This window comes from Labrus bergylta, chromosome 1 (genome assembly GCF_963930695.1).
Source record: "Labrus bergylta chromosome 1, fLabBer1.1, whole genome shotgun sequence".
Classification (NCBI taxonomy): domain Eukaryota; kingdom Metazoa; phylum Chordata; class Actinopteri; order Labriformes; family Labridae; genus Labrus; species Labrus bergylta.
In genome coordinates, this window is record NC_089195.1 from 22,379,235 (window position 1) to 22,398,722 (window position 19,488).

The 19,488-nt window shown below is 38.8% G+C and overlaps 1 protein-coding gene across 3 annotated transcripts in view; it reads left to right on the top strand.

Annotated features, from left to right (window-relative positions):
* Nucleotides 1–19,488, top strand: part of fbxw7 (F-box and WD repeat domain containing 7) — a 119,816-nt gene that overhangs the window by 9,757 nt on the left and 90,571 nt on the right. Inside the window, exons 2-3 of one of the 3 annotated variants that reach the window (XM_065956863.1) lie at nt 3,815–3,965; nt 10,535–10,611. The gene's annotated coding sequence lies outside the window, so the exon portion shown is untranslated. The remainder of the gene's footprint in view (nt 1–3,814; nt 3,966–10,534; nt 10,612–19,488) is intronic. The other 2 variants (XM_065956867.1, XM_065956871.1) reach the window with 2 other exon arrangements.

Below are 19,488 nucleotides of genomic sequence, written 5' to 3' on the forward strand. Positions count from 1 at the left end.
CTGCATTCACACAGTCCTCCTGCAGCCAAAACATCAATGTATCATTACGCAAGCGTGTCACTGCATTGTTCATATGTTTACAGTACCTACACCGATTTGCTCATATTTTATCACGTCAGCCTCCTTCACTATAGGATTTTATTCAGCAGAACTTTGAACGGTGAGCAGCCGCTTTAGTTGTTCGCCCTGCACTCAGACTATAAGGATATATCACACTTAATTCCCACACTTTACTCATTTATACAATTAATATGTGCAGGACAGGATGCTGAGTAACAAGACGGCAAACTGTGTGAAACAGCCACCAGTCGATTGCGCTTATTGATGATAAAAATTACATGTGCTCGATATTGGAAAACATGAATAAGAACTTCATGGGCTATGGTTTAATATAAAGGCGAACTACATGGGCTATGTACTGGTTTGGATTTTTACGTCAGTGATTACGTCGGAGCACAGTCTGGTTCTCTGCTCTCCTGTGAATGAAAGTGAGACAGCGTTGATAAAATATATGGCTGAATTTATATACAGTACATAAGTTTAATGTTTAAATCTTTTGATATCGAAAGTTACTCATGGAAAACGGCTTACCACATAAGCATGTTAAACTGTCGGTTTGAATGATTATCATGATGTGGATCTGTCAGTCAACTTTGGTATTTAGTGAAATAAAATGTGTAAGAGGCATCTATATACATTCCTGCTTCAATTCACCACCTCACCATCTGTGTTGCCATTTTCCTCTGCCTCCCAAATGTGTTCACGCATGCTGCGCACATTTCACCATTGGGTTTGTTTTTAAAGATCACACTTTGCGGGGAGTTTCAGGACCTGTTTTGTTTGCACGCAATGCATATAAATGAGACCTCTGAACTGTACCTTGTTTTTAAGAGTGTCTAATTGTGTAACTGCAGGTCTTACGTTTTGTTTCACCTTTTTAGTGAACTCTACAGTGCTTTCATCCATTTTTATCACATAAACTAAAAGGGAAATGTAGACCTAAAGTTTAGAGAAGTTCCTTCCAAGTTGCTTGATCATGCCCCCTTTTCTCCTGTTGTATTTGTTCAACATATTCAGTATTAGTTAAAGATGACTCTCTCCCATTGAAACAATGTGATTTAAAGGCCCTGCTTTCTGTCTTGGTGACTATTGATCCTTCTTCAGAGGCATACTAAATCATCAGCCTTTGAGATAATTTTTACCAAGAAAAATACAAGTTCTAACACCTTTTACATGTTACTGGTGATGAAACAACATCAGACTTCCACAAAGAGAAAGTAAGAGTGTTTTTAATGTTCATAAAATTCATGAGTTCTAAAATCTCTACGCACCACCAAGCTTTTCTCCTGCCAAGGGCAGGGCTGCAGTCAGCTGAAGGGTCAATCACAGTGGATGGCATTGGAGAAGGTGTTGCCACCATCTGTTTTAAAAGTTGAGAATTGGAAATGTAGTAGAGATTGTTGCATTTAGCCAACAGTCTGGAGATGCACCGCCCTGATTCATACTGCCCACTGTCATGATATCCTTAGTTTCAGTATTTTCCCTCACAGTATGTTTTGTTTGATTTAGTATGATTTGTTTGTGAAGTATGCTGCCTGCAGTGCCATACTCCTGCATTGCTCTGTCTTCACAGTGTATACCCCCACAATGATTTCATTGTCCGTTGGGATATGTCACGATGGTGATCACCATCCAACGATTGGTAGACGTTGCCCAACCCTGGTCATTTGCTTAGATCAGTTCCTTATCATGCAAATGCTTGAATATAGTATGTTCACTTTTGATGCTGTACCTTCCTTGATGACTAGTAGATATATCCAGAGTTTTGCAGCTTAGTCAGCTCCAGTAAAGGTCTGGAAAAAAATCACTATACTCTGTTTGTGACAACAGCTGAGATAATAAACTGTTGTGAGTAGGGATGTAACAATACAGCAAATCCACTGTTCAACACATACCTTGGTTTCTTGGTCATGGTTTCCAGTTTTGGTTTGGTGCTTATGGTTGGAGTGTTTTTTTGTTTTTCATCTTTACGAGTTTTAGGCAAATTTAAGAGGAACAGCAATGGCTTAAGGATAAAAAAATAAAAATAAAAAAAAAACTCATTTTGTAAATTCCAAAACTATTTCTTTATTTTACTTTAAGGCAAAAAAAAAAAAAAAAGAAGCTGTTTCCATGTATACGTATTCCTGGTGTTTGGTGGAAGTTTCTTTTCAATCATGCGGAGAAGTTGTTGTCAAGAACAACAGAAACCAATGAGAGTAGGCAGGTTTAGTGAAAGAGAAGGAAGATGTAGGGTTGTGCCATAGGATGATATTTGATCGTGAAGAAATGTTTTCAAGATCATAGTATCATGCTTCGGTGCGCGCATGGACTCTCAGGCACACACAAACAGGAGCAAGAAAATGAATAAAAAAAAAATCAAAGATTGTGATTTCGCAAACAATAGCACTTTGATTTGTAAATGTTGAATAGCTACAAATTAGGGATCAACTGGCATTTCATTGGTGCAGAGGGGGTCAAGGAGGAGGATAAACCCGCTGATGAAAAGAGGACAATCAGTGGTAGAAGTATACAAAGTGTTTTCTTCTCTTTGCTGTCAGCCAGCTATTTTTTCTAAATGAGTCCATTAGATGATATTTTTGAGACAAACCATCCAGTCTCTGTCCTCCATCGACCAGGACACACAACAACCAACCTGACAAGTATTCTCCAAATTCAGTTGAATTCACAAATAAGCAAAGGCCACCACCGCATCCTGTCCTTGTCTCTTCTCTGCCACACAGATAGAAACAGGTGGCCTGCTCTGTTATCTGTTCTACATGCTGTTCACGAATTCTCCGTTAAAACCTTTTGGATTTAAAGCTTACTGAACTGTACAGGAAGTATATAAACGTCTCAGGTAACTTTTCACAGCACATCTTCATGCTACAGTCTTGCCAACCTAGAAACTGGAAATCATTGCAGCTTGAAGTTAAGTAGATCAACAGTTTTGTGGCCCACATTTCTTTTTCTTCTGGATAAATTATTTACTGTTTATCAAATATAAAGTAGGTTGGTTGCTCTAAAATGCATCTGCTATGAACTGATCCCAACTAGAGACAAATGCACAGATGTATTGGGGTGTGATTTCTCGCACTTAATATAAAGGCGGTTTTTATTAGCAGATACATTTGTTTTCGACTGGTTTCGTAGTTTATATTGCATAAATTAGCTTTTACGCAGTTCCTTTTAAGATGAAAGTACAATAATAGACTTTTTTGCATTTATAAGGTATTCGTGGCACCAGAGGAATGCGTTGCATTGTCATTGTAGGATATCCTCCCTCAGATTTGACCTGGGTAGCTTTCCGCTGGGGAGACACGGGCAGCTGGCAGCTCAGTTAAAGTTCCTTTAAGTCTATTAGAGAGGATAATCCTAGAGGGAGAGTTTCAGTGAACAGGAGCAGGTGGACAGTCTGTCCATTCACTTTCCTCACTTTTACTGTCCGACTATAACCTTTCCCGATGCCGCTGATCGTTCTCCAACACATGGCCGCCATATGCTTTCTTAAATATTCCCTAAAAAGGAAAGATAGCTTGACTATACAAGACATAAAAATAGAGAGAAAAACAATGATGTGTGTTGCATGACCTCAACATCAAAGCTCTGCTCTAAACAAGGCTGCTTCCAAACGATCTCAGAGGTGCATTTTTTTCTGCCATTACAAGATGAAAGTTAACACGCATGTTTTGTTTACTTCTCCGCCGTTGCTCAATTTTTCGTAACTCACGGTTGTATTCTGACATTTGTTGCTCTCTCTACATTTTCTCTATAGCCCCCCGCCCTCCAACTTCACTACCCCTGGCTCAGTCTGTGGTTCAGCATCACTTCAAAGGGAAGGTCTGTGGAGCTGCAGATAACACCGCCATACCCCCAAGCAGTAGAAAAGCTCAACAAGATCCCCTACGCAGTCCCTCCGCTGACAGGTTTGGCCCCTCCTATGTCTCCGATGTCTTGTAGAAAAACTGTCTCTGCTGCTCCTGTCTGTTCACTGATTTTTTTTTTTTCTTTCTCTTGTAGCACTGCTGCAATTTGCATTGTTCTGGTCAGCCCCAGGCTTAAATTTACACACAAATGGCATTGTTGGCTAGCAGCATTTGTATCAGTTCACAGAACTGAAATGAGAGAATAAGTTGTTGTTATATTCTTCTAGAAGCAACCATTTGACCAAAAGCATAGAGCTAGTCTTGTGTGTTCTCTGTGAAAAGTATGCGTTTATGAAGATAAAATATTGCAGACACCTCCAGCGAGAGGTGCGATGAGCAATTCAGTTCCATTCATGAGCAAGAGGTTGGGATTCAGTTAAAAGCAATTACATTTTCCTCTTGTACTTTTTACTCAGTTTTGGGCATTTGGCCTGTGTTAGCACTTGTGAGTAATGTCAAATAACATCATACTTCATAAGTTAAAAACTAGAAATACAACAAATTGTCATTCTAAATAATTTTCTCATCAATACTTATGTAACACTTGACCCAAACAAAAGTAGATCGCAGCTCTATGTTAGATCACTGAATATTTTGTTGGTGCTCAAAGTGTTGTCATCTGTTGGCTTATCTGTGTTTCCATGGCAACAGCACCTGGCTGCTTTTGGTTCCTCATGATATCCTCAGGGATGAAAACACCTCTTACCTGCGCCTCTGTCCCCCTGTGAATATCTGTCAGTCCTAATGTTTTAGATGAAAGCTAGACTGTTACACCAAACGTGTCTTCCAAGTTATCAGGAGCCAGGTATGGAATATAAACGCACAACCTGATGTCATGGAGAAGAAATTTAAGTAATGATATGCTCCATCAAAATGTTGGACTGGCCTTTGTTGGCATAACAAGAACAGATAAATACGATATCAAATGCTTTACAAAAGATGAGTCACCTTTGAAGACTTCTAAGTAATGAAGCCTATGGCCTGACTCACAGGATGTAAACTGTGTGCATAGTCTGCCAAAAGCCGCTATCTCAGATGGAGTTCTCTTCCCTCGATTCTATCTGGATGCTTCTGATTCAAAAGCCCTGTCCCAAATAAAAAAACAAGAACCTCTGAAGTGAAACATGAAACAAAGCAGGCCTTGGGTCTTACATCCCTTAAAATGTTCTACGTGGGGTTTTATTTTCCAGGATTTAGTCCCAGCTCTGCTCCCCTGCAAGTTGTTTCACCAAAACAAGTACCCTGTTGAAATGATTTTGCACTGTCGCTGAATCCTGAGCTATAGCCAAACCGAGACATCTGTGATCGGTTTAGAAAAATACAAACAAACCAGAGCATGTTTTTCCCTTGTGCAGAATTGTGATTTTTCTGTCAGCCCTTGTCTAACACAGGTCTGAACTAGCAAAAACCTTTTCTCTTGTAGGCGACGAAGGTTTGTCTTTCACAGTTACATGCAGGTTGAATATGTACAACAATATCATGGGTAGCATTTAAATAATTGTGACTTTACTTTCAGTTAGATGTTTTCCACTATAGTATTTACTAGAGCTGACTATTATAAATACATGTTAATCAGTCCCAAAAATACCCCCCCCCCCCCATAAGTGTCTGGCCTGCATTTCATTATTGCACTTTTGCATGTCTGTCCCTACTCCCTCTACTGCTGGTGGTGAGGCTGTTGTTTTTTATTACTGTATCTTATTGCAGCAATTTCTTTATTTCTATTATTTGTTACATTGATTGCGAGTTTCACTCTTAATTTAATTGTACCTGATATAATAACAATAAAGGTAATTCATTCTATTCTATTCATTGAGAGAAAGAAGCAGAGTTATAAAACGATCTTGGATCATGGCTCGTCTTTGTCCAGCTCAAATCTGCAGACTAATTTTTGATGCTATGCAAATTGTGCTTTAGACAAACTATCAGGTCTAATTCTCTAATTCAGTCTCGCCCAGAACATTTTCAGGACCAAACATTTCTTTTCCTAAATTATGATAAATTTTATCCACTAATTTGTGCTTTTTCTGCACCGAGTTATGATTTAGTCTTGTGTCCTCTTTAGTGAAACAGACTAGCAAATAGTGTGATTTGTCAGAGAGGTTTTTTTTTTTTTTTGGATGCCTCTGTGTATGAGCATAGAACTGCAACGGATACAGTGTGCACCGAAGCTTGATACTATGATCTTTCTGCCTCGGCGGATTGTCGACACATTTCTTCACTATCTAATATCGTCCTATGGCGCATCCCTACATCTTCCTTCTCTTTCACTAAACACTGCCTACTCTCATTGGTTTCTGTTGTTCTTTGCAACGTCTTCTCTGCATGATGGATATGTTAGCTAGTCTGCGTTGGGGAAACATTTTTTCTTTCTTTTTTTCAACAGATCCGATTCACAGCTGCACATTGTGTCATGATGGGGGATTGTCAGGTTTCTCTGCTGCTCTGTTTAGAAAGCTCCTGGATTTGAAGGAAGAATCTGTTGGGAAGGTGGGGTCGGAGAGGAAATGAAGCTGCATTCCAGCAGTGATTTATGAAGTGTCTTTCACAGTCTTTGTAGTGTTGGCTTGTTTGCAGCTGCTCTAGAAAACATTGTATTCCATAAACATTAGAAAACTCCTTTATACTACAAAATAAGGAATGACTAACCTTTCAGTGATGGGCTGAATAAGTAATGTGTGTGATCACTGCACCTGTGTGTGATTGTGTGAAGGGCTTGGCATAAGGTTATGTCATAAATTCTGCATGCCTTGCTTTGAATATTTTGTTGCAGCTTTAAGCTATTTTTGTTATGTAACTTTTTATGCATGATTTTATGCATTGTTAAGTAATGGAATGGAAAGGACTCAAGTTTAATCCTGAAATTTTCTGTAATTTGGATCATCAGATTATTGACACAGAGCTAACACTTCTGCTGCACAAATACAAGATAAGAAACTTACATTCTTGTATTGTTTCACTTGTCTGTTTTCCCTTTTTTTTAACAGGGATTTTGTTCACTGAACAATGTTGCGTAACCCAGTGCTTCTGTTATATTTTAAACAGAGTTACTCAAAGCTGAACCCAGGCCAGGAAACACGCCGTAACATTCCTCCATGTGGAATCATTTTATTTGGTGCAGCTGACCCAGACTGAAGTTGCAGGCATCTGGATCCTCTGTACTTGCCTCTCTCAAAGGCCTCTGGAAACTCTCCGAACTTTTCCTAGAAAGCCCTGGGATACAGCGGTTAAAAGTTGGCTAATTTTGTTTCCTAACACAGGGGTTGGCTCACATAAACATTGCAGATTTTGCAAAACAGAAGTGGAAGACCTTTGTTTCGGTATTGAGGAGAGGACTTTAGACCACAAACTCAGAACACAAGAGGATACTACGAGGATTATAACCAATAGCCACATATCATAAAATACACAGATTTGCTAAATGAAATTGTCACTACTCTGTTCTGATTAAGATAAAGGTTATTGAGGTATCAGCTTAGCAGCAGCCGCTGGCTGAAAGGATGGACACATCGCTGGCAGTATGTCACAGGCCAGCAGCTGTTGCTAATTAAAGGTAGATATGTGAAGAACTTGATTACAGGCCAAAACAAAAACTTGGCTGTTGTTGAGTTTGTGAGTTGGCTCTAAGTCTGTGTTTTTACTCGGGCTCTGTGTCAGCAGATACACAATGTTAAAGGTCTTCTATAAGGGCTTTCACACTTGCAGAAAACTCCTGAAAAACAAAACTCTTGATAATGACATAAGGAGCTGTATGTGTAAACGCAAACAGCCAAATACTTCACTCAGATTTTTATCTGGAGTTTCTCCTGCCAGCCCCGTAGTATTTTTTCTACATAAAGTCTGAGTGAGCTGATGTGAGAACACAGCTGGATATTATCCGGAAAATTCACCTTGAGCCAGTGGCCAGAGAGCAGAAAAACACGGCCAGCAACGGTTTAAACAACAGGATTAAATCTCCCGTCGCAGACCGTTAGTCCGAGCTCCGCCCTGTTTAACTCTCAGCAGACTTCTAACGTCTCTTGGGTTCATTAAATGTTCGTTTGTTGGGTTGAAATGTAAACCTTACCTGTGCAAACTCTGTAAATACGCATTTCTTTTGCACTGTCTGTATGGAAAAATGTTACACTGTTCCATATAACCGGGATGGAGTAATTTTCTCAACTCCTATGTGTCGTTTTCATTTTCAACCGTGAATCCTGCTTTCGCTGCGGAGCAAAAGGGGGGAGGGGGAGACACATCTGTGTAGGAGAATAAACTGCATGATCGAATAAACACTGTAGCCTGATTCTACAATCTCTCTGCTTTGGCAGATCGTCAACATATTCTGATCCATCATGATCCATGATCGTCTTATCGCACACCACTATTCTCCAGTATGTTCTTCTTCGCGCTTTTGTTGATTTGTTGAATCGTTTTTTAAAAAGACAGCCATACAGCATACCAAACACAATGCTTTATACAATGTGTTTGATTTGAATAACCTTTTACCTAATAATTTGATTTATAGCTCAAACCACTAATTGATAAAATAAAAAATTTTACAAAAATGATCCTGTCAATTGTAACCCCACTGAATTGATCCAATACATTTTTTCAAGTCTGCATTTGTTTGTAAAAATCTAGTACCACAGTTGTAGTTCTATCCGACTTATCCTGTTGTTGGCAGTCTGTATCATCTGTTTAATTCTGGAAGCAACCACTAGTTACTTCATGCAAGTCACAACACAATGAAGCACTTGTTTCTTAGCCACTTCAATCCTGCACATCGTAACAAATAAAGTTTATGAGACACGAAACCTAAATTGTGGATATTTCAGTCAGTCAACCATTTTTCTGTCTCACAGTTATCAGATGTCAAACAGCTGGATTCCCTGTCTGGGCATCTGCTCAATTCCCAGAACTCCATGTCCATATCTAGTTTTGTTTACGTCAACTTAGAAATCCCATTCTCTCTTCCCAAAGTTAGCTCTTGGCCTTGCTGTGAGTCTAGTGGGCTTAATATTGTATGTAGGCAGCTGCTCAAAACCAACAGCTCCATTTCTCCTATTAGAACACTTTTATCTGTGTTCATTGTCGAACAAATCATACCCTCACATGCACAGAAATAAGCTGTCCAGGATCGGATAATGTGCTACGTTGTTTATACAAGGCTGAGTATTTCAACATGGGAACATATGGATTGTGTTAGAATGATCAAAGATACTCTGTTACAGATGTTATCCAGAGGTGGCGGTTGTTGTAATAGAACTACTATATTCAGTGTTTTTTTCCATGTGTGTTTTTCTAATGGAAGTCTAAGACATAAGGTTCTTACTTCATATTCTGCTTGCTGCTGTCTTGTCCTCTTCAACGCAGCAGGATGTTTTTATTAAAATTCATTTTACATTTGGACATAAACTGACATTTTTTCAGATTTAAGGCGCAGCTACCTCTAAGCTGTAGAATTTTAGAAATATTTATAAATCCTCCTCTTGCATAGATGATAACTTCTGGATGTATAAATCCAGGACGGGGATGGCAAACTTGAGGCTGCAAAACCAGTAGTCCATAAACCAATGGGTGTGTCTGCTGTTGCTACGCACTATTGTTTTATTTCCATAAGCACCTGCTGTCGGGCTAAACAAACGACTACTTCTGACTTTTTCTATTGTTTATTCTGATGAAAAGTTTAACTCGTAAGTAAAACCGCTTCCCTTGTTTATTTAAGAGGCACTGGCCTCCGTTAAAATTTAATTAGTACATACTTCAGGATCTCCTCCAGTCATCTGTGAGACTGACTTAATTTCTTGCTGCTCCATTTGGCATTCTACTGAGTTACAGAGCTAGCCTTAGCACTTAGCAGGGAGTGACTGATTAGCCCCCCCAAAAAATAATCGATTTTGGAAGTTGTGAATCTATTTAAATCTCAGAACATAAGAATCTCGATTTTTTTCCCCCACCTCTAATGTTTATTGGTGTTATGATGTGCCCCCTCTCACATATTAAGATGAAGAAGCTTGTGGGTTAGATTTAGAAGGATGCAGCTGTTATTTCAATGTGTCAGATACACTACCTGTTTGATCATCATGTAGGTACAAGTATTGTATGGGACTCTGCAGATACCCATTGTTATTATTAAAGACAATACATTTAATCTGGACAACCCTGGTCCTTAAAGTGTGGAGAATCAAAGTTAGTTAGATTTTTAACAATGCACACAGCATCATGTAAAAGCGGTTAGCTGCACACTAGTTAACCAGCAGCTGCTCTCTGTTCATTTACGATCGAATGAGACAGAGGAATAACTGACGCACTTGTGGCAGTGACTCACTGTTGCACACTGATGCAGGTGTTGCATGTTGTGCCAGGTTATTAAATTGTTCTGCTGTAGTTTATCTGGCAGACCTGTTGAAGAACTGGCTCGATCTGGCTCGATATTTTTGAGAATCTGAACTGTGAAATCGCAGCATCCCTATCTCACCGCTCTGGCCCTCCTGTGCTTGCCTCATATTCCAGACCTGTTAACTCTTTGATGACTTCTGAGATTGTTTTTTTTTTCTTTCTTTCCCCCTTCCTATCTTTGTCCACAGAAAGAATCAAATCTTAGAGTAGGACCAGGAGTGGAGAAGACCAATTGTGGCCTGAGGAAAGACAGAAAGACAGAACTGTAAGTAAACACTGCAACTTCGAAAACTTCTCAGAGGTCAGGATGTGTTGACGTGAATGTAAATCTCACACAGTGCTAAACCTATTGCATCTAAAAACTGAGATATGTCTCTTTTTTTTTTTTTTTTTTTTTTTTTAAAACAAATGGCAGTAGGTGTGTTGTTTGTAGCTGACAAAAGAAACCAATACAATTCTCCCTTGGGCTAAGACAATGTATTGGATCTTTGCACAGATGTTTGGATCATAATATTCAGCAGATGGTGAGAAATATCAAAGGCTCTTTGCATTGGTGTTTGAGTTCTATATGTTGGCTTTAAGTCCACTAAAAGCTTTTTTTTTTTTTTTTTTTTAAGCTTTACCAGAAAGTGAAACCATGTCAAACAGTGGAAGGGGAAAAGAAGAGCTGGATAAATAAGCCTCTTTTAATGTATAGATTTTCTCAGTTTCACACGTTGGTAAACAATGTCACACATATCATGTTCATTGTCAGGTGTTGTTAACAGCTGATGGGATGTAAGCTTGAATCCAGTTGTTTCCTAGCAACACCTTTCATGTACACTTCACGAGTGTCATCGATTAATTCACTTCTGCGACCACTTACAATAAGTTTACCTATAGCACCTATATGCACACTGCAAAATTACAAAGCACTTTTCCAAGTTGCTTTGATACAAATGTGGGCAGTTGATGATGACTTTGATTTCTTCTAAAAGAAAAAACTTTCCCTTTTCCCCCTTTGGCTACCCATGTTGTCAAAGCGGTACATTTATGTCTTTGTGGATCTTTTTAAAATAAATGCTTGTTGGCAATGAGCTGATAATATCTATTAGCTCACTGGTCCCGGCTATGGGGTCATGTTATGGATCATAGAGAGAGGCATCAGTATCAATTTCAGTACATTTATAACCTGCGAAACAGTCATCACTGTAGTTTGAACTCTAACCTTGTTAAGTATGATTACGCTGATTTTGCAAGTAACACAAAAGAGACAACTAGAGGTTAACAGCACAGATAAGACTGTTTACAAAGCATTGTTATTGGCATGTGGAGCTCCTGCTGTGCAGTGCTTCTGCTACTCTGAAACGCAATGTGATTTCACAGACTGGGACACTCAATATTACGCCATCGCAGAATCAATATGGCTGTACAAAGATGCAATGACGGCTGAGCTCAGTTATGTGCATGAGACACAGTGGAAGTTGTTGAGGTTGTTATGAACTTACAAATTCACTGAAACGTATCTTCTTTGTATAAGTGTATGTGTGAAAGCAGGGGACTAAAATGTTGCAAAATACACAATTTTTGGATTGTGGCTTTATACTGTTTGTCTTAACGTTCAAAGGCATTGTTTACATATTAGTAATTTTATTTTGTATGTTGGCAAACTTACTGTCTGATTTTGAAATGTGCCCCCTTATTTATACACGATGGCAAACTTTCAGGAAGAGTAAAACCCATTTTCATCGGGTCAGGCTGCAGTTATTGATCTTTGTGCACCTTGGAGTTGATGTGTGTATCGTTGTCAGCTGTTATTGTGGGGCTAAAGACATATGGTTAATGTGTTAATGGTGTATTCAGTGCTCGTAGCTCTATGAGGTGTTCTTCCTTAAAGCCATAAGTGTGGTGCAAGTGTTGAATTATTCATCCGGGGCAGACGCTGGTGAATTAAAGGTAAAGTGATAGCACATAGCAGTGCACTGCTTGACTCTGTGCTGCATTTTTAACGTGCGGACCGACACTCAGATGTCTAAATGTTAACATTGTCTTCCTCCTAAAACTGTTACCGTGGTATCAAGGACCGGATACAGGAAATCTGATATGGAGTGTGAATAATTCAGCATGATGCTCAGGGAAGTTGCACTTGAAAGAAAATTCAATCCCAGTTTGTGTCACACGGCTATCTTCTTGTGCTTAAGACGCGAGTGCACTGAATGCTGACTCCTATCTGTCCTGAAGCAGAAAACAAAACAAAAACAGAATTAACTAATATTTCATCCTTCAGCTTGAAGCCAGCATCACTCCATCTATTCCATCCTTGAAAGGTACATGTTTCTCAATCATTAGGGGACTTTTTTTTGTTGAACATTACAGAACACAATAATAGTGTATTCCAGTATAAAGTTGACCACAGAATCAAGAAGAAGTGCACTGCTATTCCATGAAATTTGAATGTGAAACTGCTTCATAAGCACACTGTTGAAAAGAACTGAGATTTAGCTATCCTCTGTGTCCCTCCCTAATAAGTCCCACACCTCTCACCCACTCATTCTCTGTAAATAATTCAGAACAACCCTTTGCCTGCAGAATAGCTTAAACACAATTGATAACAGCGAGATAGCAGAAGACAGTACAAAATTGCTGCGGATGCACTTAAAAAAAAAAAAAGTTAAAGAAAAACTCTGACTGCAATCCATCAGTTTTAAATGGGAGGATAATTTGCAGTGATTCACGTCACATTCGTCTCTTTCAAATTATCTCAAGTGTAACATCTGTGAAGTATACAAGGCTGCTGCAGATAAAAGCTTAAAGGGGATACATGTATCTCATTCTGAAAATAGTCAAATAGCAAAACCTAAAGAATGGAAGTCATTGTAACTAAAAGCAGAATGGGCTACTGTAAGACTAAAGGCAGAGTCTGGTGACCAAAGTTTAGGAATGACTCTAGTCATCTCTAGACTGCACTTTGTTTTTTAGACTTTTATCTGAAGCTGTTGCAAACAAGAAATGTTGTTGTCTTTTTAATTGGTTGACTAACATCTGGGTTAGATACTTGATCTATAAACAGTGTTGATTTCTGTTTCCCAAACCTCAAATTGACGTCCATACATTTATTTTATGTCCACAGCAAAATATATACATTTTGTGTTTCCTCTTATAACGGATAAGAGCCCTCTAAAAATCAGCCAGTTATCAAAACAGTTGCTGATCTAGTCAACATTAAATTATATCATTTAATAATTTGGTGAGTTTGCTCTGAGAATTTCAACTTTGTGTGACATGATGAATGCTACAGAAGAGGAGAAGGAGTAAGGGACTTTCAGCTGGCTGTTTTTATTTTCCTTTTTTTGTCTTGTGTTTTAAGCTAATAGCTCACTGCTGTATTAGGGGATAGCGGGTGTTTATAACCAACACCACAGTTTTAGTTTAGTTTAGTTTGTGTTCTTCATCAGTATGCTTTGAGGCTTTTATGTCCATTCTAGAGGCTACAGGTGGAAGATGTGGATGCCATTCTTTGAGGGGAGTTTTGTAACACTCCTTGTCTCGTGTTGTGGAGCTCCTGTTGAGTTGATCCAAGTGTGTCCCTGTGCTGGTGAGAATGGAGGTTGTCGTTATCTTGAGCTCTTCTCTTTTGGCATCTGATGATGCTTTCATCAATTATTCTGTGCATTTCTATTACATGTTTTTCTTTTGAGTATGAGAACCACATTTAATTGTTTTGGGTGATTTATAACACCTTGTCACATCTCTGATTTGGCGCATCCAAAATCTAAAGCATGATAAATCTGTCTGAAAGTACAGTCTGGTGCTTTTTAGTAGTGACGGGTAGGGAGAAATCATTTAGGATCTGTATCAGATGTTGAGTGCTGTCCTGCTTGAGTTTCAGTCTTTATCCACTAGAGTGCAGCCTACCCAGAGAAAAGGGTCTGTGTGTAAGCTCAAGTAACTGTTTGTTGTAATTACACTGAGGACTGGTTTAATGACACATGACACACATTTTTGTTAATGTTTATAGCAGCATATTATCTGCATATTCAATCCAGCTCCGCTCTTTCTGTACACCTTAAACATAGACATTGTGTACTTAGTTTCTATAACATTCTCGTATTTTTTTATGATTTAATATTCTGCAATACTTACACTTTTTGACTATTTCAGTACTGCACTTAACTGACTACCTATGTTTATCCTTACTTTATGTAATGTCTTCAACCTTGCAGTAGATCTTTTTGAGTCTTTTAAACAGAAACAGCACAGACAGCCTTTATCTGACAGGATCTTTAAGAATAAACTGTTTGCACACTAAAATGTACCATCCACCTCCTTCAGTGTTTTACCTTTCAGTGCGTATAGTTTGTCCACTTTAGGATAATTGAGGATGAGATTTGCAGGCTCACTTAAACATATCAACTGCTAATTGGTTTTGAGATTAATGGCACCACGCTAATTATCACACATTCTCCACACTGAAACAATTTGTCAACAAGTCTATATCTTACTGCACTTAAAACAGTGCGCTGCTCTTCCCTAGGAGATTTTAACACAGCAGATTAAGTGAATAATTTACCTTGTTTTAAACTCTGATAGCGTTAATGCTTTTGCTGTTTTGTTTAGGAAGTTAATAGACTCTAACTTCTCTCCGTCCGTCACCAGTTACTGCAGTCTACCTTTTTCTCATTAGTAGCATCGTCAATGACGACTGTGCCATAGATTTACTCAGCAGAAAGCAGCTGCAGCCTCATTGGCTGTATTTATCAAAGGGAATCATACATTCTTAGTAGAGGATCTAGAGGTGGATAAACATGGTCTGTTCTTTTAGAAAGAGTGGATTAATAGGCTATCAAATTAGTTTTTTTAATTGACATCAAATAAATGTTTGTTCAGGTTATAGATATATAGCGACTTTATTAATCCCTTTGGTTAATAAAGTCAGACGGCAGTAAGACAACAGACTAAATCAATGTGAGTCTTTCTTTTGTCTTTGTTTTTTATAGGCATCAGTCATTAAAAAATCTACCAAGATAACGAATATATTACATTAAAAAATGTATAAATGAATAATGAAGAGCACCGTGTTGGTTCTTTGTGTCGGCCCGTATGAAGGGTTTAGTTTTCAGAGTGAGTATGTGGAGACAGGAAGTGGATCTGTTGCATCCTAATATAGTTTTGTAGTCTGGGAAGTTGCTGTGCAGTCATTTTTCATGGTTGAAAAGGCATGTAATGAAATGTTATCTTTCAGTAACGAAGAGTAATGGCAAGTGGTCTCACAAGAGAATAACTGAGGACAGAGTGCGTGCGTGGTTTAGATTCAGAGTTTCTGGGCTGACTGTGGTTGATGTGCTTTTGGCAGAGCAACATAACTTTTGGGTGAACTATCCAATTTCAATGGTAATGCTGAGGATGTGAATTTATGCAAGAATGACACCGATGGGAGTCTGTGTGTTAAAGTGTTGATAAAGGTTCCGCCTGTTTTTTGCTGTCCACACAATTTCTCCCCTGTATACTTCAAAGTTCGCTGATACCTAATTGGTCAAAACAGATTTGATTTCAAGTGTTCTAAACATTCTTCAGGTGTGCAGCGGTTGCAGGTTATAAGCATTTCAACCCCGTCCCTCTCTGTCGCTCTCAATTTTCCTAAATAATTCCTGCTGCGTTCTGACAACAGATCACTTCACTAAAGTCACATGGAAAATGTTACTAAGGGTTAGAGTTATTCATTCTGGGTGAAGTCGAAATGAAAAATGTGTCTTTTTGTTCTAGGGCTTTCATTTTTTCAATGAAACCACTTCAAACAAATTCAGAATATGGCGTGACAACGTTTGAATAAAAGGGTCACGTAAGCAAAAACGGTTTAAAACCTGTTTGAACATACAAACCACCTGCTACACTTCATCATATTGATATATTTTCTTTTATTTTTATAAGGGGATTGAAGAGCTATTTGCATCTCCTCAATAGCGTCCCGCAGCATTACTGGCTGAATCTCGATGTCCTCCCTAAACCCTGAGCCCTTACTGACTTTATTGACGTCACCTGGAAAGTGATTGAGTGCATGAGGCTGCGAGGGCTCCAATGGTTAAATACAAATGGGACAGCACTTTGCAACTTCTCTGTTACCAGGACAGCATGATGTAATGTGGCAAAAGCTTATTTAACGTTTTTTACTTTTCTCACTCACAGCCATGGCACTTATAAAAAGTTCTACTCAATATAGGCCTCTAAATAAATGTATTCATTGTGGGATGAATAACGGTTTATCTTATCTTATGGGACTAATATGCTCTCTGTCTCTATTTTTTGTTTATAGACTTGCAAATGAGTTCTGTATTATCTGTAGTTTCCAAATAACCTTTTTTAATAGACTGTAAATAGAGCGTGGTTTCACCTTCCTGTTTTTTTTACTCTCTACCTTTTTTCCATTTTATGGCATTTGTTTACCTTTCAATTCTTGTGGGCTTCCCCGGGAACTCATATGTTTCACGTCACAGTGCTATGAACTATGGGTAATTCCCTCACGTTAAGTCTGCAGATATGCCCACTTACGGACAGGGTGCATAAAGGGCTCGTAAAGTCAGCGAGAGATCCCTCAAACACTTGATGGATTTGACAGTGGGACAGCACTAAGCCCTCACAGACTTGGTTCAGTGAGTGTGTGAGGGTGGACATCGAGATTGGGCCACTGTCTTTATTTACCGAGGTCAAGAGTGCATGCAATGGTCAAGTAATGCTGAGAGCGCCCTCTGCTGGATCAAACTGCAAACTACTTCAGACGGCTCGTTATAGTTCGAATGTGAACTTTCTCCCCACAATTGAATAGCCGTATTTTCACACTGAAAATGTCGGGTGGTTTTCAGGAGTTTGGTTTGTGTGTCAAAACCCCAATGGACAAGGGTTTTGATAATAGCATTAAATTGCATAAACTCATCAATTTCTTGACTAGAAGAAACGGCACAGATCTTTCTGGAGCTCAGTATTGATTAGTGCAGCTTTTGTTAAGTAAATACAGTGCAGAATATTAGTTTTATGGGCTGCAGAATGAACACAATGTCTTAATTATTCTATAACTGATGCCATATTTTATGCCAGTCTAACTACCTCATTTGGTCGGGGGGTTACTCCCTAAAGCTGCTGCACAGTGTTGTCATGTCTTCCTCTGAAACCCTCGGTGGGGTTGCAGTGAGTCTCGGCTTTATGGATCGATACCAAAGCAGTGAGCTGACACAGGGAAAAGCAATATTCATAAATAATGAATTGGGCACCCTTTCAGCCAGCCTTGTCTTTTAGCCCTGAACAACAAAACAAAAAAGAAAACCATAAATGTGATGCTAACATTTTGCTTATGAAGCATTCTGATTGAAGATTATACATGCTGCCACTATACTGCCTTCATGTTTGATGCAGCAGACTTTATTTGTAGCTTTGGTTTCTTTACTGCTACCCTATGTCCTTGTTCCAGTTTGACACTTACTTTCTTTACAGATTGTTTCTGGAAATTGTGGATAGAGGTCTCTGTTTGCCGTGTTCCATTTCTCTCCTGATGTGATGTTTGTTCCAGGGAGACGGCAACCCGGTGTTTCAGGAAATCTCTGTTGTAATGAATCACAGCGAGGTGTCACCTTTAGTAGCACACCTATCAACCGCTCAGAGATGTGCCAGTGAGTGAGCACAGGGAAGGAAGGGCTTTAAGTGCTTCATTATTACCCGTTCCAACACCTTTTCATATCAGGCGCAATTGGCATTCAGTCAAAGCTTCACTTCAAAGCGTATTGCACTTCACACAAAATTAAATGATGGCGCAAAAACAGTAGATCTAATTTTTGCATTAACCACCTGAAAAGCCGTCGATCTCAGTGATGATCTCTTTGCATCATTAGCCCAGCCAGTTTATGCAGCACTGATCAGACTAAACAGACAGGAGGCATGGTTACTTTCATCCTCTGTCTGGATACATGATGATAATAAAGCTGCACATACATGAATACAACTTCTTCATTTAAATTGAACTTGTTTCCTTTTTGGCATTTAAAGGTTAAAGGATCCTTGGAAACATGATTTAATTGTTCTTTTTGTAAAACATACTCATGGCAAAGTTAGAAACGGTGGTAAATGAAACCTGAATGCCTCCAAAATGTAAAGAGGTTAAAGGATGCTGTAAAGTAAACCCAGACTTACTCTTGCCCTAAAGTACTACCTGCTCATTAGGTCTCTTTTTATTATTTAAAAATGGACAACCTGAAACTTGAAATCTTGAACGGGAATATTCTCCAAGGTAAGCAGACATAAATAACAATTTGCAATACCAAACCTGGGTTTTTATCATTGATTAATCAGACAAATATTTTACCAAACAGTAGATCGTCTATAAAATAAAGATTATCCAGGAATGTCCAAGAACTCAAGGTCACTTTAAGAAACAAACGGTCAAAAATCTGCCAAGTAAATCTTACTGGTGTAGAAACTCAACTGCAGCTAAACAGATTCACCCTCTGTGAATCGATCACTCAAATCATAACTTCAATGATCAATAAAGGAACTTATTATGGTGTCCCTGTTGAATGTAGTGCCTAATCATTAATGCATTTTTCATCATGTTTTCATTTTCTTTGCTTTATCTGTCACGTGTGGCTTTGTTTGTGTTGGTTTGTATATTACAGTACCGGCATGCTATATCGGTTGTCTGTGGATTGGTGGTGAAAGCTGACAATGATTTGTAACAGTTAATTAGCTTTATTATGTGAAGCTATTAATAGAAAGCTGCTGCGGTTCCTCTTTTTTTTTTTCTTTTTTGTCATTATTCCCACCCCCGCACACCGATCCTTGCTATCTCTCCCGCCCAAAGCCTCATTAGCTCTGCTGAGTATTTGCCCCTGTGAGGAATAATGGTCACATCATCCCTGCACGTTTGTGAATTCATCAGGTCAAAGATTCACGATGGGGTGAACAGCCCTCATTGAAGCTGGGACAAATGTTGAGACACTGTGAAATTAAAAAGATGCACTTTTATTGCAGATGTTTACACTGGCACCACTGCATGCTTTTCACAAGGATGTGCTTAATCGAGTTGCTCTTTCCACCTATATTATTAAAACTATAAGAGGGTTTTTTTTTTTAACTTGACTTCAGCTTTTCTTGCTGTTATAAAAACACATTTTAATCTGTC